General features: G+C 40.7%; 1 protein-coding gene, 1 long non-coding RNA gene and 1 other non-coding gene across 3 annotated transcripts in view; 1 reads left to right on the forward strand and 2 right to left on the reverse strand.

The window, feature by feature from the left end:
- Positions 1–20,564, reverse strand: part of LIPC (lipase C, hepatic type) — a 161,042-nt gene extending 140,478 nt beyond the window's left edge. Inside the window, exons 1-3 of the mRNA XM_070235911.1 lie at positions 20,437–20,564; positions 20,201–20,279; positions 17,715–18,167 (exon numbers count right to left, since the gene is read on the reverse strand). The gene's annotated coding sequence lies outside the window, so the exon portion shown is untranslated. The remainder of the gene's footprint in view (positions 1–17,714; positions 18,168–20,200; positions 20,280–20,436) is intronic.
- LOC111769846 (U6 spliceosomal RNA) lies at positions 19,770–19,875 on the reverse strand. Its single transcript, XR_002802666.1, has one exon. It is a non-coding gene; the product is annotated as a U6 spliceosomal RNA (small nuclear RNA).
- Positions 20,565–20,609: 45 nt separating the features above from the next.
- On the forward strand, positions 20,610–21,259 carry LOC138917735 (uncharacterized). The gene is made up of 2 exons (XR_011426183.1): positions 20,610–20,693; positions 20,886–21,259. It is a non-coding gene; the product is annotated as an uncharacterized lncRNA (long non-coding RNA).
- Positions 21,260–22,257: the final 998 nt, after the last annotated feature.

Below are 22,257 nucleotides of genomic sequence, written 5' to 3' on the forward strand. Positions count from 1 at the left end.
CTTCAAGGATTTTGGCTTGAACAAGTGGGATAATGGGGTTGATATCAGTTGACTTGGGAAGGCTGTGAGTGGAGCAGATTCAGTGGGGGAAGATTAAGAATTCAGTTTTGGTCCTTTGAAGTTTGAGATGCCTCTGAGACACCCAAGTGAAAATGTTGAATAGGCAGCTAGATAACTTGGTGATCATCACTGGGATGAAACTAACTGAAAGTCGCTTCTGAAGCCACCAGGAGGTTTGGACCATCCTGACCCTAAGCCAGATCCTAACACTGTGCTGTCCTATGGCTGCACCTCCTTCTAGAGGTCTGTGGCTTGAGGACCATCCGGTCAGATGTATGATTTCTGAGCAGAGGCATCTGCCCTTGCTCCCTGGCTGTCTCCATCCTATCTTGTACTGTTAAGCAGAAGCTTCCACTTTACTTCTCTTTTCCCGTAAAGCTAGAACCTAAAACCAGCCTGACTGTCCACCTCGGGTTGCTTTCCCTGGGTCCACCTCATCTCTTCTTCTCGGGTACTGCCAGTAAGGAATCCCTACCTCACTTTGCAGATTCACTCAACAGCGAATCTGAGTGCCTCTGGAACACTATTTCCCCCAACCCCACGATTTCTGCAGAGTGCACTTTCTTACCACCTTCTACAGAGGAAGAGGCCTTCAAAGTTGTTCCAGCTCTTCTAAGTTCTCACTTGCCTCACCAAAAATTCCTCTACTACCATCTCATGCCACTCAAGTTCCGTGAGGCTCTCCTGGATGGGATAAAGAGGAATGAGGTGTGTTCCCTTTTGTGAGAGGGGCGGGGGGAGTGTCTGCTTCCGCCTCTGCCCAGCCTCTGTCTGCCTGTCCCATGGCCTTCCTGTGCTGGTTTTAATGCACAAGCTCTCTTGTGTTCCCTCGGAGCTGACCAGGGAGGCTCCTGGGAGGGAAGAGGGGACGACTTTGCAGAGAATGAGGTTTCCAGAGCCTGAGGATCCTGGGTCTACAGTCTACTAGTTGTGTAAAATGTTACTTAACGTTAATGAGTTCCATCTCCTCACCTATAAAAAGGGATAACATGGCTGGCGATAATATTTGATGTATCAACTTAATATTTTTCTCCCAACATTTCCCCCTTGCTCTCCTTCCCACTTACAAAAGGCAAAGTAGAGAGAAATCTACAAATCTTCTGTCGTCCAAAAACTTAGGACCTAGGGCAAGGGAATTTTAACCAACAAGACAAACAAAAAACGTTTTAAAGGGATGTGAATGAAGCGAGAAGGAGCACCCCTACCCTCCCATCACTAGAAAGAGAGTCTCTTGGGCTCTGCAGGTGGGTGGGGCAGGGGGAGATTTGTCTGTGGGTCTGAATGCAGAGGGGACAGTCCCTTCCTTCCCAGAAACTCTGCTGGAAGGTGGTAGGAACCTAGAGAGGAAGTGGCTGTGTGTGTGTCAGCAGGTGGGCAAAAGATGCTCCCGTGCTTGGCGGGGGGTGGGAGCAGCATTGAACCTCTGATGTGACGGGTCATGTAGAAGGGGAAGACCATCCCCTCAGTGTTCACCTAGGTGGACAGATGACAGAGAGCCAGGTGCTCACCGCCAACCCCAGGCCTGGGTATTGTATCTGATCCAGAACTGCGGCATAAGTAGTGGTGGGAGTGGGAGGAAGGAATCCAAGAGGGCCTGGAAAATAGGACTTTGCAGTCAGTAGCTCACATGGGAATATAGACATTTCTTGCAAATCAGAATTTGTGAACTGAGATTTGCACCTCTGCAGACACAGGTAAGTCATGAGTGTTAGAGATTTGTACGTGAAGTGCCCAGCCAATTGCCTGGTTCATAGAAGAGGTTCAATAAATTACAGCGACTTATTTTGGAGGCAATATGCTTAGTGTTCAAGGGGCCAGGCTTTGTAATCAGACAGATTCCAAAGTTCAAATCACTGTCACCTACTAGTTGGGTGGCCTTGGGCAAGACATTAGTGTCCTGAACTTTAGTTTTCTCCATCTGTGTAGTGGGACTAAGGATGCCTACGGGTCAAGGGAGGCGATGAAAAGGGGTAAAGCCCTTAGACGTCCTGGCAAGTGGGAAGTAAGAAATGGCGGCTATTATTATTTTTACTGTTTTTAATTCACCTAGGGGATCAAGAGGGTGTCCAGGAGGTAGGTAACAGCAGGACCACGGTCATAAAATTTTAGCAAAAAATGAGAAGGGTAGGAAGTGAGAAGGGTCTGGGCCAGTGGTTCCAAAATCTGACTGAGCGCTGGAATCAGAGTCAGCCAAAGAGCTCATGAAAAGGGCAAGTTATGCGTCCATTCCAAGAACGACTGAATTGAAACTTCTAGGGCTGGGGCCTGGAGAACCTTCATGCTAAACAAATTCTCCATGTTATTCTTGGCCACATGAAGTTGGAGAACCATTGCCTCAGAGCAGTGCTTGAGGAATCTACTGAGGGACAAGAAGAAAATCATAGACCTTTCTGATCTTTCTTCTATCATCTGCTATAAGCTGAATGTTTGTGCCCGGCTAAAATTCATATGTTGAAACCTACCTCCCAAGGTGATGGGATTAGGAGGTGGGGTCTTTGGGAGGTGATTACAGCATGAAGGCGGAGCCCCCGTGAACAGGTCCCTTATAAGAGGGACCCCAGACAAATCCCTGGCCCCTTTTGCTGTGCAAGGTTAGAATGAGAAGACGGCCATCTATGAGAATGGGGGCTGTCACCAGACACCTTGACACCTTGATCTTAGACTTCTCAGCCTCCAGAACTGTGAGAAATAAATTTCTGTTGTTTATAAGCCACTCAGTCTATGGTATTCTGTTATTGCAGATGGAATGAACGAAGACATCACTTTAGAAAATTTTGTTAGTGTGTATATAGTGTTTATAATATATTCATACTCTATTGTTTGTATATAGTACTATGTAATATATTCATGTTATATAACTTATAAGCAAGTAAATATTTTGGGGGGGGCTCAAATTTTTTTAAACTGATAAAGGCCCTCCATTAAAAAGATATGTATGCCTTCGCTGTAGATGGATAGAATGGCTCCAGGCCTTCATGACCTATTATGTAATTGACTCCATCAATACATCAGAACAGTCAATAAATCCATTAGTGGGGTCTTTTTGTGATTTTGATACCCATGAAAGCCCAGCAGCTTATGGTGAACCCTTCAGATCCCATGAGATGAAAAGGAGGCAGGCCTGAGCCTCCTGGAGGCTGGGGCCTCCAGCAGAGTCATCAGCACCACCCATGGTAGGAGAGCCCTGTGGTGTCTCTCATCTGCAATCCTCGGTTGAAAACAATAAGGGTTTTGTAATGAGATTCTTAAAAGTTACCCAGTTCTTACTCTTTTTAATTTGAAGAGCTCCTTGAAGAAATAGAGATTTTAAGAGATTGGCATTTGATGACCTGAATGTAACCTTTTCCTTTAGCGTCATGTTGATAAGGAAATTAATTGGAAGAAAAGAAATAAATATTTTACAGAGATAAAGAGAGCAAGTCCCAGGAGGGAGAATCCAGGGATCAAGGTGAAGTTCACTGATCAGAGAAACAAGGTGTTATATTCAGAATCAGATTTTCTTGCTTTCATCTTCAGAAACTGGGTATACCTGAGAACAGCAGCCTCTTGGTGGAGTCCGAAGAAAAGAGTAATTGAAACAATAGCTTTTGGATTGGTACTAATATTTCCCTCATTTTACAGTTGAGGTTAAGACTGGGACAAAACCATATCTTAGCCGTAAAAGGCTGAGGAGAGGGGAGATCAGGGCCATGTGAGTCCAGGGTCAGTTTTCTTAACAACAAGCCCTTGGTCCCTACGTATCTGGTTCTCCTCAGAACTGCACTGGGCTTTCCTTCCTACCCCTCCACCCTCTTCCACTTCCAAGATGAAATTTATGAACTTTCAGGATCATGTCATTGGAAAATAACTACCCTCTTTTACTCCTGCTTGGGACCAGGCTGCCACCGGGCAATGATCAAGCGTTTATTGAGTCGTCGATTGATCTGTATGGATATTATCATACCCTGGGAGGATATGGCAAAAGCAAGTAGGGACATTTCTTTAATTTGAGTTGGCTAGGACCATGTCCTCCTTTGGAAAGCTGTTGACTTGGAGTTTAAACTTGTCCTTATCTATTTTTTTTTTTAACGATCAGTAAACAAATGAAAGCTGAAAGCAAGATCGCAGACAACATCTTAGACTATGAGAAGGAATGAAGGGTTTCAAGCCTTTCAAGCAGGTGGTTATTCATCCAAGATCATCACGCCTGCATCGAGTAACCTTTGCAGATTAACCTGTGCATCGGCTCTGCCTGTGACTAGTTGTGTGATCTTGGGCAAATTATGTACCCTTTCTCAGCCTCAATGTTCTCATCTGTGAAATGTAATTATGAGGTCAAACATTATCACATGGAAAGTGCTTATAAAAACTCCTGGTCCAATCAGAGCTCATTTGATTTTTATAACAAATGAGGTAGGAATTACTTCTGCCATTTAGCAGGTGAGAAAACTGAGGCTCCGAGATTCCTTGTCCAAGGTCAAGTGTCTAATCAATGCAGATTGGACAGAAGGACGTCTAGGTCCCTGTAAGCTCTGATGCTCTCTCATTCCCAGAGTCTAAAGTGAAAAGCTAGTAGCTAGGGAGCAAAGAGTTGAGATCACTTTCTGCACTTATTTTTATGTTGCCTGATCTGTGCTGGCCCACTTACTCTCCCCCTCAGAATTTCAGCTGCTGGTTTGTGGAACAGTTAAGAAAGCAAACAAACAAAAAACCAAATACCAGAACAGTCTTTTTGTGACCAGATACAATAGTTCATTTTATGATTTTAATAGTTTCAGTAGAAAGGAAAGTCTTTTTTCCTCTGTTTGCATTATGCTTGGAGGTAAAAGGAAGTAAAGATTTAAGTTGGTTTTGATAGCCAGGTAGACATGGAACATGGCTGGCTCCTTATACTTTGCCAAGGGTTTTCTCCTCTGTGGGAAAGGGGGCAGGTGTGGACTAGACTCTGCCTGCATCCTCCAGCTGCTTGGAGCGTTGGTTGGGCTTGGTGAGGGGTGATAATGCTGGTCTCCTCAGAGATCCCAACCAAGCCATGAACTAAACTGGCTGATTGCAGAAAAGCATGGGCACAGTTTGGCAAGGTGTCACGCTAGCTTTCTTTCTCTGGGTCCCAGTGCTTCTGACTATGGGATACCCAGGGGCACTGTCCTCACCCTGGATATTAGCAGGGCTGGGGCATTGCTCAAGTGGAAATGGCCTGAGCCTCTTTGCAGCAGCTGGTATTCACACCACGTCAGATACTCATCTCATAAAAGCTTTCTGGGGTTGGCAAATGAAGTCCTTGGCTGCAAGAAATCAGGAACAGTTCCCAGTGATCTGCTTCAAGTGCTGCCAATGACTCATAACTTTCCTACTGACAGGGGATCTTGCTGATGTGGTTAGTCATTGATTCCTAGACAGGCCTAGAAGTCAGGGGTCAACAGTTCAGGGGCCACCTCCCAAAGACACCAGCCTCCACGTGGCAGTGAACACCTCACTGAAACCTCAGGAATAATCTTATGGCACAGGTATGATTATTCCCTTTGTACAGAGAAGAAAACTGAGGTTACTGAGTTGCCCACACCCACATTCTAGAAAGTGATGGAATAAGATTTGAATTATGTTTGTGTAACTCCAAAGCCCACACAACAAAAAGTAGTTTGGCCAAGTGTCACAGGAATTGGCTGTGAGATCTTCGTGTCTCTTAGATGAAAACAAATGGAGTTGTGTTGTGCTCTTGTACTGCAGATAAGGACATAGGTCATGTGTTTATTGTATTATTATTTTAAAAACAAATGTTCTCAAGGCTTTCCTCAGCTATTTAACGAAGATAGCCTTGAAATAGCCCATGAAATGTAGCACAGGATAGAAGTGATGGAGACATTATGGTGGGATAGAATTGTATAATTTATGTACAGATTAATTTTCTCCAATCAACAGTAAATAAAGACCAGCCCAAATAGGGGACTGGACTTTTGCCCACGAAGCTTTGTCGTGGACAGAACACCGTTTGACAGGAAATTGTCAGGGCGAGGCTGTGCTATGAGTGACGTCCTTTACACACCACCATTGCTCATCCGGTCCTCCTGAAACCATTGGGTGAGATCATGCCTGGGTCTTCCAGGAAGCAACACTGAGATGTTTTGAGATGCTTTGATACTTCTGTTAAGAAATAATTTGTTTTAAAAGGTAAAATCATGACTGTCATTCAGATATAAAAATGAACATATGGTAAACATTTTATTTTAACTCATTAATGAGGCAACTGGTAAGAGTGTTATAACCAGTTCAAAGGAGAAGCCAAAAATCCCCACAAATTCGTATGGATAAAAAAAAATGTTGAAATGAGGGTGCAAATGGAAGCACAATTAGCTTCTTCCACAGTGTGGGAGGGAGGTCCATGGAACTTCTACAGGACAGGGCAGAATTTGCGTCTTGCTTGGCTGTTAGTTATCTACAGTGTACAGAGTTGTAAGATGCCTCAGGGCAGTGAAGGCTAGAATCAGATAACCCAGGAAGGCCGTGCTGTGTGTACACAATGCATAGTTTTCCACTGAAGCACAGAAGATCCCCTGTAAGTCCTATCCTTAAGAAATGACAAAGGAAGTATTCAGCGACAGAATTCTAAAGATCACAGGATAAGGTCCCTTCCGGAGGAGAGGCTGTCTCCTTCAGTATCTTTGTCCCTAGAGCAGAGGCTTTGTGATAACAGGGAACTGGATTTCCAAGCTGGATTCTCCCTTTTTAGCCCCATTAGAGGGCAAATTATTTAAAATCTTTGTGCCTCAGTTTCCCCACCCTCAAATTGGGACAGTACTACTATTTGCCTCACAGGGTTTGGGGGAAGAATAAATGAGAAAAATCCTTGAGCTGTGCTTAGCCCAGTGCCCAGCACCACACATGTTAGCTATTATTATTTTTATTGATTACCATCTTTCATCGTGCTTTTCATTTCTCCCGTCCCTTACAGGTTCCTTTCCTTTTTCTGCCCATTTAACTGACTATAATAAAGAATAGAAGAACTATTTATAGTGGTCTTGAAAAAAAGTATAGATAGGATTCATGCTTCCTGTCCTTGATTTTGGAATTAACTGTAAAAGTTGTTATGAATTCCATTCTATTTAAAAAACAAAGCACTCTCCAAAAAATATTTGCTTTCTTGTTTTTTGAATAATTTCCATCACCTGTCTTAGACTAGCTAACTCTGAATTTAAGTTAATAAAACATGGTTCCTTTTCTCAGGCTAATGGCCAAGAAAACAGGCTGTAGAGTTGGAAAGGCCCCCAGGGTACCTCCAGGGTAGCTGGGGACAGAACCCCACCGCCTGGAGAGGTGACTCACTGGCGTCAGGACTAGGAACTCGCTGGTGAGTCTATCCCCGGTCTCACTCCTCATGCCCCAGGGGTCCTGTCCAAGGGCCAGAGAGTCTGTGCCCCTGGGGGGCCGCATGTACTGGACACCAGAGAACATTGTCCACACAGTTCTGCCCAGAGTAGTCGGTGCAAACCCGCCTTTGGAAAGTTTATTTTTTCCCATAGGGTCAGGTGGAAGGGGGATCTCTTCAACCCCAAGCAGGAATTCCTGGATGTCTCGGGGTCAGGAGGCCTGAGTGGATGTAACCTCAGCAGCCCCAGTTTCAGTCCTCATGCCTTGAGAAACTGCACATCATTCAGGTGAACCCACAGGCACTCTCCCCTCTCCGGACCAGCCTGTGATCTGCAGAGAGGAGAAGGCACACGGGCAAGTGTTTGCTGAGTGAGCCAGGCTGCGGAAGGAGCTTTCCTCCAGACAAAGTTCAGGGATGGGAGGACGAAAATATTGCTGTGTCTAGGCTTCCTTTAAATTTATGGCCCCCGGAGTGATACCCTGGAGAGAGCCATTTTTCACTCCACAATTCTATTCCTATCACCTAATCGGACTGTCAGGCTACGCAGAGGACTCGGGAGAGCGGACCATCCTTTCAATGCCTTAGGAAACAGCATGATTAGATCTCAGAGGTCAGCAGGTGTGTAATTGGGATCTTAGAGCTGGAAGGAGAGCACAGTCAGATTTACACAGGGCTCCTGGCCTCTGGGGACTCCTTCTTTTTGCTATCATATCATCTCAGAGCAAAACTGCTTGTTTTAGCTCTTGATAGAAAAGTAACTTCCCTTGTCCGTTTTTCACAGGCAATAGAAAAGCAAGAAAGAAAATAGTAGGCTGTTAATATGTGTAGCAATACCCACTCTTGGCCAAACTGGGTGCCATGGGAGAGAGACATGGATTTGAGGGCAGAAGATCTGGGTGTGAACCTGGTTCTGCTGGGGTAAGTCATGACCTCACAGTGGGGACAATGAAACCTGTGAGTCTGACCTCAAGAAGTCATGAGAATGAAGAGATGGTTAATGTCCCAAGATCCTTAAGCAATAAAAGGACTCATGTGACGTAGAGACTCCAGACTGGGATGTCAAGTGGACGTGTGTGTTCGTGGAACAGAGGGATCTTGTGAGGCTTGGGGGCCCATGCAGTTCTGCTTCCTGACCTCAGAACAGGATCTATACACTTTGCAGCTCCAAGGGCCCGGGGTGGCCAGCAGCCACCCGCAGAGGGAAAGGCCTGGTTCCCAGCAGGGGAGAGCTCTCCTAGAAGGCATGGAGGGAATGCTGAGGTGCCCACCTTAAGTGGGTTGGAAGCATCATCGATGGGGCCAAAACATGAGTGGACTGCCTTACAAAAATAATTCCCTGAGACTTCGGAGGTGGGGGTCGAGGGCAGTTGAAAGCTGGTAACTGAGGTCAAGCTGAGGGCTACTGCAATTGGGGAATTCCTGGGGACCTCACAGATACTCCCTAGAGGATAGAGCCTGGGACGTTTGGTTATTAATGTAAAGGATTACATAATATGATGAGGACGCTTGCTTTTAGGCTTCTCTCTGACTCTCTTGGCTGGCCTCTCTTGTCTTCAACGCCCCTTTGACTGAATTCAGAGCCCTTGCACTGCCGTCAGGATCCCCCTCACGCCCACCCGCAGGGAAATCTCAGCTCTGGTCTGCTGTCTCCCTGGGCACCCAAGGGAGAGGTCTGGGTTTGTGGGTGAGATCCTCTGATGAGTGCACGCGGATGGGAGAGAGGAGGCGTCCAAGGTTGAGCCCTGGGAGTGCCAACATTCAGAAGTCAGGAAGTTGGGAGGGACCATTCTGCTTTTGCCAAATTATTTCTTGAGCATTAATTCTTAGTAGTAACATTCCCTCCTAAAGGGTGGGAACCCTATGGTTGTAAATGAAAGGTATAGGTCAATTTCTGGGCAGTTTCACTATCACTGGATATTAGCATTCATTCTTTTGTGTGTTTTTTTTGGTTCCTTTAGAACATGTAAATTGTCATCTTCAGACTGCTTTCATTTACATTTCTTTGATTTCTAGTGAGAATTCACATTTTTACATTCTGTTTGTCTACTAATTGTATTTCCCTTATGGGAACGGTCCTGTGTTTTACCTATTGATCTTTTGGGATCTTGACATTTATTTTACAAATTTGAATTAGCTATTTATGATAGATCTTAATTCTTTGTAATGGTTGATAGAAATATATTCCCTCTTTTAAAAAATCTTTAGTAATGCTAATTTTTATAGTGCAATCATTTAAATCGCTTCAAAGCTGAGAAAGTTAAAATTCCCCCAGAGAGGTGATAAACAGTTTTTTCAATTTTCTGCAAGTTCTTCCATAATTAGATTTTATATTTGGATCTTTAATCAACCAAAGCTTATTTTAGTGAAATGTTTTATTTTTAATAACTTTTTCTATTATAAAATCAATAAATGTTTATTATTGAAAAATAAGAAAATGAAGAGCAAAAAAAAAAAAAAAAAACGTGGTGGAGAAGACCCTTAATTTCACCATTCCAAGATAACCACTGTTGATGTTTGGATGTGGATACCTCCAAATTATTTTTCCTGTCTATATATTTATGTTTAAAAATACAACTGTAAACATACTATATAAACTCATTAATAACCTGTCTTAACAATATTTAATGATGTATTTCAGCGGTATTAAATATTCTTTTAAAATATTATTTGAAACAGCTATAGAGTATTGCATTCTATAGATATACCGTAATTAACTTAATTTCCTATTGTTTTTTATTAACTTTAATGTCTAAGATATCACTACTATGAACAGTGCTACTATAAACATACTTAAGCATGAATCTTCGTCCACGTTTCTCTCTCTCTCTCTCTCTTTTTTTTTTGCTGAGGAAGATTAGCCCTGAGCTAACATCTATTGCCAATCTTCCTCTTTTTTTTGCTTGAGGAAGATAAGTCTGAGCTAACATCTGTGCCAATCTTCCTCCACTTCATAAGTGGGTTGCTGCCACAGAATGGCTGACGAGTGGTGTAGGTCTGCACCTGGGATCTGAACCCACAAACCAGGGCTGCCAATGTGGAATGCTCCAAATTTAACCACTACGCCATGGGGACAGTCCCTTGGTCCACATTTCTGATCACTTCCTTTGCATAAATTTCCTAAAGTAGAATTGCTGAGGCAAAGGTTAAAAATCTGGGTACAACAATACCATTCACAATCGCAACAAGAAGAATAAAATACCTTGGGGTAAATTTAACTAAGGAAGTGAAGGACCTATATAATGAAAATTACAAGGCCTTTCTGAGAGAATTGGATGACGACATAAGGAGATGGAAAGACATTCCATGTACGTGGATTAGAAGAATAAACATAGTTAAAATGTCCGTTCTACCTAAAGCAATCCACAGATTCAACGCCATCCCAATCAGAATCCCAATGATATTCTTTACAGAATTAGAACAAAGAATCCTAAAATTCATATGGGGCAACAAAAGACCCCGAATTTCTAAAGCAATCCTGAGAAAAAAGAACAAAACAGGAGGCATCACAATCCCTGACTTCAAAACATACTACAAAGCTACAGTAATCAAAACAGCATGGCACTGGTACAAAAACAGGTGCACAGATCAATGGAACAGAATTGAGAGCCCAGAAATAAAACCACACATCTATGGACAGCTTATCTTCGACAAAGGAGCTGAGGGCATACAATGGAGAAAAGAAAGTCTTTTCAACAAATGGTGCTGGGAAAACTGGAAAGCCACATGTAAAAGAATGAAAATTGACCATTCTTTTTCACCATTCACCAAAATAAACTCAAAATGGATCAAAGACCTAAAGGTGAGACCTGAAACGATAAGGCTTCTGGAAGAAAACGTAGGCAGTACACTCTTTGACATCAGTATTAAAAGGATCTTTTCGGGCACCATGCCTTCTCAGAGAAGGGAAACAATAGAAAGAATAAACAAATGGGACTTCATCAGACTAAAGAGCTTCTTCAAGGCAAATGAAAACAGGATTCAAACAAAAACACAACCCACTAACTGGGAAAAAATATTTGCAAGTCATATATCGGACAAAGGCTTAATATCCATAATATATAAAGAACTCTCGCAACTCAACCACAAAACATCAAACAACCCAATCAAAAAATGGGCTGGAGACATGAACAGACATTTCTCCAAAGAAGATAACTGATGGCCAATAGGCACATGAAAAGATGCTCATCATCGCTGATCATCAGGGAAATGCAAATCAAAACTACACTAAGATATCACCTTATACCCGTTAGAATGACAAAAATATCTAAAACTAATAGTAACAAATGTTGGAGAGGTTGCGGAGAAAAAGGAACCCTCATACACTGCTGGTGGGAATGCAAACTGGTGCAGCCACTATGGAAAACAGTATGGAGATTCCTCAAAAAATTAAAAATAGAACTACCATACGATCCAGCCATCCCACTACTGGGTATTTATCCAAAGAGCTTGAAGTCAGCAATCCCAAAAGTCCTATGCACCCCAATGTTTATTGCAGCATTATTTACAATAGCCAAGACATGGAAGCAACCTAAGTGCCCAGCAACTGACGAATGGATAAAGAAGATGTGGTACATATATACAATGGAATACTACTCAGCTGCAAAACAGAACAAAATCATTCCATTTGCAATAACATGGATGGACCTTGAGGGAATTATGTTAAGTGAAATAAGCCAGCGAGAGAAGGATAATCTGTGTATGACTCCACTCATATGAGGAATTTAAAATTATGGACTAAGAACAGTTTAGTGGATACCAGGGGAAAGGTGGGGTGGGAGGTGGGCACAAAGGGTGAAGTGGTGCACCTACAACATGACTGACAAACATTAATGTACAACTGAAATTTCACAAGATTGTAACCTATCATTAACTCAATAAAAAAAAATCTGGGTACATATATATTTTACCTTTTCATATATCCTGCTAAATTAAGTAAATTTGTATCATTTTATGTTCCCATCAATAGTGAATGGGTGTGCTCTCCCCTTCCATCCCATCCTTTCCCATTGTTAACATTAGCTATTAACATTTTCACAATTTCATGCTAAATTGATAAGCCAAATGGTATATGTATTTTTAAACTTTTTTTTTAGTGAGTTAAAGTTGAATTTACCACCACCACTATCTTGACTGATATTTTCTTTATGAATTATATATTAATGATTTTTATATATTTTATATACTAGTTTATATATTTTTGTATTTTTGATATATTTTTAAAATTGGGTGCTCATTTAAGAAAATTTTAGTGATTTCAAACACATAGCATAATGAATATTTATGAATACCACTCTGCTACTCAGATCTATCAAATCCTAACATTTTCTTTTCTTTTGTTAAAACATGGACTACCTGGATATCTGTGTGTCTCTTTTCATTTTTCCCTCTCATAGGCCACCCGATCCTGAGTCTGGTACTCAGAATGAGAGAGATCATTCTCATCTGTGTATATGTTTGCAACGTATATAGGTAGCTATATAGGTAGCTATAAAATCTGTAACATTATTTTGTATGCTTACAAATTTTTATACTTGATTTATTTATCTGCAACTTTTTTTCTCACTCAGCATTATATTTTCGAGATTTATCTCTGTTGATAAAACTGCTATGAATGGTCCCATTGCAGGAGTATTTACAATTTCTTCTGTTGAAGAATGTTTGTGTGGTTTACTTTGTTTATTTTTTGCTGTTATAAACAATGTTGCAATGCACTTGGGCTGTCCACAAGTGAGAGCTTCTAGAGTTTACTCCTGGAAGTGAAATTGCTGGCACGCGAAATATTCATGTCTTCAGTGTTGCTGGATGTTGACAATTTATCCTCCAAAATGGTTACACCAGTGAACACATCATCCACAAAATGCAAATGTTTCTCCAATTTTTTCCACGTCATCACCAGCACTTGATAGTGTCAGATTATGCCATTTTCACCAGTTTGATGGACGTAAAATTGTATCTCGTTGTTCTAATTTGCATTTTTCTGATTACTGGTGAGATCAAACATCTTTTTATGTGTGCCACTGGTCATTCAAATTTCCTCTGCTATGAATTGATGGTTCTTTTGTCCATTTTTCTATTCGTTCGTTAGTGTTTTTCTTACTGATTTTAAGTCTTTGTGGTTATACGTGTTGCAAACATCCTCTCCCAATTTGCATTTTGTCTTTTCCCATTGCCTGTGGTGTTTTGCTGAATAGAGTTTTAAATTTTCGTGTAGTCAGATTCCTCAGTCTCTGCCTTGAGGAGCATCCCGTAGAGGAGGCAGCATTTTACCCTTATCCTCTTAGGGTTTTTTGGCCACGCCAGAGAATTAAACTGACCTGAAACAGACTGACAGGAGAAAAGCAGACAAACATGCATAAGTTTTACATGACACAGCGTCCCTCATAAGGAAATGGAGACCGAAAGCAATGGCAGACCCTACGTGCTTTTATACTGGGTTGAGCAAAGAGAGGCAATTGTGGAAAAGTAATGAATTATGCAGGGAGGCTGAAGGCAGATAAGAATTATTTTAATAAGATCTGTGTGTGCAGGATTCTCTCAGCTTATTCCTCCTTGAAGGATGTTTCTTTTCCCCTGGTGCTGGGAGGGCATCCTTCACATGGGACTCTTTTTCTCCTGATTGAGGAAGAAAAGGGGAGATTAGAACGCTCTTCTCACACCTGCTGTTTTTCAAGTGCCTTTAGCTCAAAGGAGTCCTTATGCCAAAGTGGCATATTTTGGGATGGTATATTCTGTCACTCTGCAATCCTTAGAGTCTTCCTTTCTTCTGTTTTTGTTTTAAGTCACACCAAAATAAACAAACCAATAAATAAATAAATAAAAATCAGCAATTCTTTGATAAAAGGTGTTCCATGATTTGTCGTAATCTTTCGGCATTCCTAGAATTTATCTTTATCGGCCTTCACACTCTTTTGTTCAGCTGTGTTCTGTAAGCTCAGTTAAAAATGATTTTTCTGCCTATGCTCATTGGGCCTGACCCGGATAAAGTGATTAATAAAAGTTAGCAAATAGATGGTGCACACAAGCCACTCCTGCCTTAGTAGATGTTGCTACTTGACCACGTTAATTTCTTCACTCATATACCCATATATTCATTTATCCAACAACCAATCTACTACGTGCCTGAGTCTGGTTGTCATGTTTTCAAACCACTTTTATTGGAATTGGCACTTGTGCACATTTGGCATCCTAAGATGATGTGTTTTTGTGTGTGTGGCTCTTCACAGATTTGTGGATGAGCATGATTCTTATCTCTTAGGACCAGTTGGGTCTTGTTTTTCCATGATTTGGGACTGATGACGTAATATGGAAAAATCTGTTTCTTGAACATGTAGAAATACTGTTCAGTAAATTTGTTTAGGTCATATTTTCTTTTGGTGGGTGAGGTATTTCCTTAATAACTTTCTCAATTTCCTTCTTCATTATTATTTTCATGTTTCCAACATCTTGTTTTGCGAATTTATTTTATATTTTGTATTATTGTCCATTTGGCTAAACATTTCTAATTGATTATCACAAATTGTGCATTTCAATCATTTATATTTTAAAATCCTTTATATCAATTGTTAAATTGCCAGTCTTGTTTTTAACTTTGTTGATTTATGCCTCTTCTTTTATTTATTATATTTCCAAGGGTTTTAATCTATCTTCCAAACTTTTTAGAGAAGGAGCACTTAAATTTATTATTTCCTCTGATTTTTTGCTTTCCAGTGTATTTATTTCTGTCCTTCACCTTTATTATTTTCTATTTTGCCTTATGTTGACTCTCTTCTTTTTATAAGGTTTTCAATCGAGTGCTTAGTTCACTGATTTCGTATTCCTACAATGCACCCCGTCTTCACCGCTGGCCCTGATTTGTTCGCACGCCTCTCACGTCGCTAGGTGGTGGTTTCAGTTTTACAGCATTCCACAGGTTGTTAATTTCCTACTTGGCCCTGTTGCTTACAGAAACTTTGCTGCTGTTGTTAGAAGTTGTCATCCATTTATTTGTCTGTTGTTGTAAATTTTTATTTTTATTTAATTTTAAGCTCATAGAAATGTTAAAGACTAGTATGAAGAACTCCTGTACCCTTTACCCAGATTCATCATTAGTTTATATTTTCCTTGCTTGCTTTATTCATTCTCTCTCTACATATTAAGCTTTTTCTGAACCATTTGAAAATAAGTTGCAGATGTACATGCATACATACCTAAATATTTCAAAGTATATTTCCTAAGATAGACATTTTTCTCTTATTAAAAAAAGGAAAGTTAATAGTTGAGAAAATTGGAAAGTTTCTTATTGATGCTTCATCATAATCACAGTGATAACATGATTATCTAATTCCATAGTGCATATTCAAATTGTCAGTCATCCCAATATTGTCTTACAGATAGCATATATATACTATAATATATACTGTATATGATATATATTCATATTTAGGTAAATACATTTATATAATCTAAATTTATAATTTATATTTAAATTAAAAATTTATTCAAATTTATATTTTATTTTATTTATAATATATATGTGTATATAGAGAGACAGAGAGACATCAAAAGTGTTTTAGAATTTACGATAACGACGATGATAGTGGCAACAACTGAAATGACTGCATGTGTACAGCAACCACCACCCCCACCCACAGGGCACTCAATATATTACTATTTATCAACAGTATATAATATTATTATATACTGTTTATTAATATTAATATTACTTTATAATTAATATTTATCTCCTACTATGTTCTAAAGAAGTTCACATTTTCATATTTATTATTGCTTTATTGAGCACTTATTATACATTCATAGTAGAAAAATAAAGCAAACTAACAAAAATCACCAGAAGTCTCAGGGCATAGAGATAGCCACTGTTAGTATTTAGATGTATATTTTCTAGACTTTTGCTTTCAATCAACAAAACTTCTGGACTTTTTTTACAGTTAAATAAAATATGAGTACATTAAAAATATGGCATCACCCTGTATGACATTTGGTTTAAGCATTCTTTTAAGTCTTAGTATTATGTTATTTTACAGACTTTATAGCTCATATTCATAACAACTTTGCAAAGTAGAGCCTCATTTTTAGATGAAGAATCCAAAGTTCAGAGAGGTTCAGTAAATTGCCTAGGTCACACAGCAGTAAGGGGTGGAGTTATAATCCAAACCCTGGACATTCTGCCTCCAAGGTGATAGATTAGGTCACTATTTTGCCCAAGGCTCCTTTCATTGTTTTTACTTATATTATTAACATTTAGTTTTATCGCATAGTGGTGAGAAAATATATCTATGTAGTTTTCCTCTTAATTCATTTTTGGGGCCTTAGTTGAGAGTTAGTATATATGTACCAATGCCCTATACATTGAAAGAATGTATAGTCTATGTTGTTTTGAGTTCAGTGTGTGTCTACTGGTTCTAACTTATTAATTGTACAGTATTCATAACCTCTATGTTACTTTCCAAATTTATATCTGTTTTTGTCACATCTTCAATGTCTTCTAAATTTTTTGTTTGTCTATTTAATTTTTAAAATTGTCTAACTTTCGTCTTAGCCTGATAACGAATTAACACCTCCCATTACAATTGGTTGTTTCTTATTTATTCTTTCTCTTTGCGTTTCTAACTTTGGTAATCCATGGCTTCGCTGTTGATTTTATATTTTTCATTATAATCACGAACCTCTTTGTACCCTCCCTCCACCTTTGTGACTTCAAAATTTCTTTTATATGATATCAACTTTACCAACTGTTTTCTTTTTGTTGTATGAGTTTCCTCAATAAAACTTTTTATTTTTAGCTTTCCTGCACCTTTTTGTTATAAATAACTATTTTTAAGAAACAAACATATTGTTGGGTCTTATGTGTTAATCCACTAAGAGAATCTGTCTTTTGAGAAATGAATGGCCTAGTTTCCGGCCTCCTTTGGGATGCAGACGGTGTAGCTACACGAGCTGGGCTCTCAGCTACGAGCCGTGTGCTTCCTGTAAGGTACTTAAGTACCCGGTGAGGCAGCTCCCAGTTTCCTCATCTGTAATATCGCGTTAAGAAGAGTACCAACCTCACAGAGTTGTTGTTAAGATTTTATGAGATCAAGAACACTCAGGAATAGAAGCATATTAAACTATTATTTGTAAGATGTAACTGCCATTATTTGCTATTAAAAATAGCATGCCTGGAAATATCATTCAAAGCAAGGTTCTTGGCAATCGCTTATAAAGCAAGTCCCTTAAAACAAAGATCTATGCTCAAAATGGGGGTAATTAGCTGCATGCTTTTCTCTAACCACGTCTCAAATTTCTCTCTGAGACAGCGGGAACAACTTACAATAAAATTGCTGAGAGGCAGTGGTCCAGCGCCCCTTAGGTTTCGGTTCAACTTGTCTGTCTACTTCTGGCCGCACTGTGGAGTTTCACAGCTGGACTTAAAATTCTGCCACGTCAGGAATCGCTGCCTCGCTCTCCATTTAATTGATTGCTTGGGTGGTACAGAGAAGCCGTTTGCTCTCCTGATGGGTATTGAAGCTGCAGACCTAGTCAGCCTCGGCTCTTCTTAGGAGGCACGGAAAAACTGAAACTAAGAAAAACAAACGGAGCGAGGATGGATTTTCGACTTCCCGGATCGTGTCACTTGCTCATCCTGTGAAAGCCGTCTGCTGGGCAGCCAGATGTGAGGACCCAGTCTTAGCCTGTGGTTCTCCTTCCAGCCCTGCACCCACTGGAACCTTGGCTGCAATGACAGCTGCGAGAAGTCGAAACTGATTCTTAGTCGCCTCTGCTCCTGAGGACCAAAGAGGGGCAGAGAGAAAAGCTAAAAAGTCGGAGGTTTAAAATAGAGCCCATTTTTAACTTTTCAAAATGGTCTTGGTGTTTTCGGATCCAGATAACCTTAAATCAGACAATGCTTTATTACCAACTGAAGAATAAATATTGTATAATATTGTGATGTGATAAACTCCAGAATGACGTGGTCTATTTTCAGTTGGACGAGCGTCAAATCTCTGGTGGCTTCTATTTGACCACTCAGGGGAGGTGCAGGTTCCTTTCCCACCTGATGCAACAGAGCAAGTGCTGCTCTGACGACAGTCATCATCTCGTCTCTTGTTAAACATACGCTTCCAAGATCCTCCCTGAGATTCTGGCACAGCGGGTCTGAGGTGGGGCCTCCAGTCTGAGTCCTTTACGTTAGAAAAGCTTGGGAAATATCCGATTAGACCCAGGGGATAGTCTGTTTTTAGAATCAGACGGCTCTGGGCTTAAATCCTGGGTCTTTCACTTACTGATTATTTAGTCCTGCACAAATTACTTAACCTTCCTTCACCTCATCTGAAAAAAAGTGGAGATAAAAAACATCTACCTCAAAGCGTTATTGAGAGGATTAAAAGGACTAAACCCTTTATAGCATCCACTTTTCTGGGTGCCGCTAAATCACTTCTACCTGAGTTAATTTGAAGATTGTGAACTTATTTAGCACACAGGCATCATGTTTTTTTTTTTTTTTAACTTCTCTTTTCCATTAATTCAGCATATATTTGTAAAGCTTTTACTGTGTGCAAGAAACTGGGATTCCCAGAACCCATTAAACACCTCCCTGATGGTAATGACATGTCCCCGTGGCCCACCCCAGGCATTTGAACAGACATGTTAGCGGCTTTCATACAGCAGGCCCCTAATTATTTAGGGGCTTCCCTGAGATTGGGAGTGTCATGCCCCCCCTTTTGTTTTTTAGGAAGATTAGTCCTGAGCTAACATTTGCCACCAATCCTCTTTTTTTTTTTTTTTTTTTTGCTGAGGAGGACTGGCCCTGAGCCAACATCTGTGCCCATCTTCCTCTGCTTTTTATGTGGAACACCTGCCACAGCATGGCTTGACAAGTGCTCCATAGGTCTGCATCCGGGATCCGAATTGGTGAACCCCAGGCCACCCACCAAAGAGGAACATGCAAACTTAACTGCTGCACCCCCCAGGCTGGCCCAGGAGTATCATGTCCTTATCCCTCCCTTGTACCAGAAATTCCAGTTTTCTTGAATCCAATCATATGTGTATATATATATATATTTTTTTCCCCTCTGTAGTTGAGGTATTTTTCCCTCCAGCTTTATTGAGATATTATTGACATATATGTAAGTTTAAGGTATATAATATGATGATTAGATACATGTATACATTGCAAAATGATTATCACAATAAGGTTAGTTAATATCTCCATCTCTCCACATAATTATGATTTTTTGTGTATATGGTGATAACATTCAAGACCTACTGTCTTAAAAACTTTCAAGTATGTTATACAGAATTGTTAATTATAGTCACCATGCTAGACATTAGATCCCTAGATCTTATTTATCTTATATCTGGGACTTTGTACCCTTTGACAACGTCTAAAAATATGGAATGCTTCGTGAATTTGTGTGTCATTCTTTAGCAGGGCCATGCTCATCTTCTCGGTATAGTTCCAATTTTAGTGTATGTGCTGCTGAAGTGAGCACCACGTATATATTTTTTTCTTCAACAGAAAATATACATTTAAATTATTCTACTTGATTTTTACACAGAATGTGTTCCAGGAGTTTTGCATTATGTGATTTTCCCTTTCCGGACAGAAAAACCTTTGTACTTTTTTCTTCCAACCTAATAGCAAAAATCCAATGGATTTCTGAGGAATATATTTATATTTTCTTTATATTTAGCCTTGCTTCAAAAGGATTTAAGGCACTTTTTAAAGATACAAACAATGCAAGACATATTAAAAATAAATTTAGGTAGGGTGGGAAAAAGAAGGTGAATTCATGAATGAAGCTATACATCAATTACCTGGTGCATTGTCCTTTTCGCTTTCCAGTTGTGGGCCAGATATTTGGCTCTGAATTCTCAAGCAGTCATTGCAAACCCTCTGCAGATAAAAGAGGAAGGTGACGATGCTCAAACCAATTATTAGGATGATCATCGATACGAGTCCTGAACATTGTTTTAACTTTTCCACTAGCCCAAGACTTTAGGTCCTATTCAACATTAGGGTCGTTAAGAATCTAAGAAAGGTCATGAAGTACCATGGAAAACTATGTGCTCTCTAACATTCCAGCCACATACAAAGTGGACTAGGGAAGAAGGAGGCCTCTTGCTGTAGAGGAGATGGTAGCTGGGTAGAAGAGCTGAGCCAAGGATCAGCCAATCCCCTGGTCCAGAAGCCGTAACCATGGCAACAATAGTGATGGCAGCTCTACTCCTACCAGCAATGACACCCTTAAGAGGCACAAGCCAACAGAGGAGCCTGTCATACTTCTGAGCTGGGCTCTTGGTGAGGGAAGTATGTGTAATTTTTATGCATAATCACTGGGAGAAAATAAACAGCCTCTCTCACGTTAACCTTGCAAACACAAATCTACAAAGTAAAGGCAAATGTCCAGCCACACAGCCTGGCTGAGGCCAGGTGTGAGTGTCTTGTGTAGGAAACCTGCAGCCTGCCTCAGATTTGCCTTTTCTTTTCTTTACTTTCTAGTAACAGAGCTGCTCAGGACTTTCAACAAGAAGAGCCCAGAGGAGGGTAGCCGCTTTTGAAGCCACCACTCATGTCTGCCTCATTCATTTCAAACAGAAGTGCTGCTCAAAGAGACGAAGGCCTGTGTACCAACAACAATGCCCATTGCATCCTCTTGCCATCAGGGGCGATGTGGTGGCTTTTGATTCTGCACAGAGGCTGCTTTGTTTCAGAAACTGATTGATGGTTCTTCAGAGTAAAGGAGGCAATGCGAACAAACGAGCGGAGCCCCTGGTAAGGCAAGGTGCTTCAAGAGAAGGGCCTTGAAGGCACTTAAAATAAAGGTAAACACAGGCCTCCATGAAAGCAAAGAAGTCTGGAAGGCGTTGAGCTGATCCTGGTTGATAATTTGTAGTTCTTAAGGATCTCCACGTCCTTGTGCAAACACACATAATCTCCTCAGAGACAGCTGACTTGGGATTTTAGACTTTTTGGTGGAGGAAAAACAAAGTGAAATCCAAATAGAGGTGATAAAGCAGGAAAAACTGATTGAAATAAAATACACATGTGGTCTGCGTTGAGTTTAAGGCAGTGAAACAGAAAACAACGCATTGAAACAGTTGGAATGAGGCATCTCCTAGAGGCGAGGGTATGTGACATGGAAAGGCCTGCAAAGGCTCACCATAAACACGGTGGGCAGCGTTAGGTTCTGCTCTGCACCAGTGCGGAGGGGTGGGCCTCCTCTTGCAGTAAACCCTTGTCCTTCCCCTTTGCATAACAGAAACAAACCAGTTAAAAATCAACATGAGCAATCTACCCACAGTCAATAGTTTTATAAGAAAACCCTATCAAACTCCCTGTCAGTCAGCATTCTTCATGAGTCCACGTGGCGAACACGTTGCTGGTTCAGGAGATGATGGGGATAAGCGGGGGGGGACCGGCAAAGTTAAATGAAGCAGGAATCCTTGTCTTGGTCAGTGGTCCTTACACACCATATTCTCATAAAATATATGTGTGTGTGTGTGTGTATAAATCCACCTGCTTGATGGTATTCCACTGTGTAACTAAATTAGGGTGAATATCTCAGTTTTACAGAAAAAAAGTTGATCAAATCAGCCAGTCTTGGTTTCCCACCCAGCAGCCATTCTCTCCGTCAGTTTTGTTGTTGCTGAGCCTGGTTTTGATTGGGAGTCCTCCTGCCCCTGCTGTGATTGGGATAAGGGTGACCTATCCTGAACTCCAAGAATAAACCCTGATTTTGCTTTTTAGTGGAAAGTGAGATAGGCAGAATGTTCGGATGGCTCCCATGATCTTCACCCTCTGGTCTTACACCCGTGGTTATGGCAAAAGGCGGAGTACCTGGGTGGGCTTAATCTAATCACACGGTCCCCTT

Source organism: Equus caballus, chromosome 1, assembly GCF_041296265.1.
Source record: "Equus caballus isolate H_3958 breed thoroughbred chromosome 1, TB-T2T, whole genome shotgun sequence".
Lineage (NCBI taxonomy): Eukaryota > Metazoa > Chordata > Mammalia > Perissodactyla > Equidae > Equus > Equus caballus.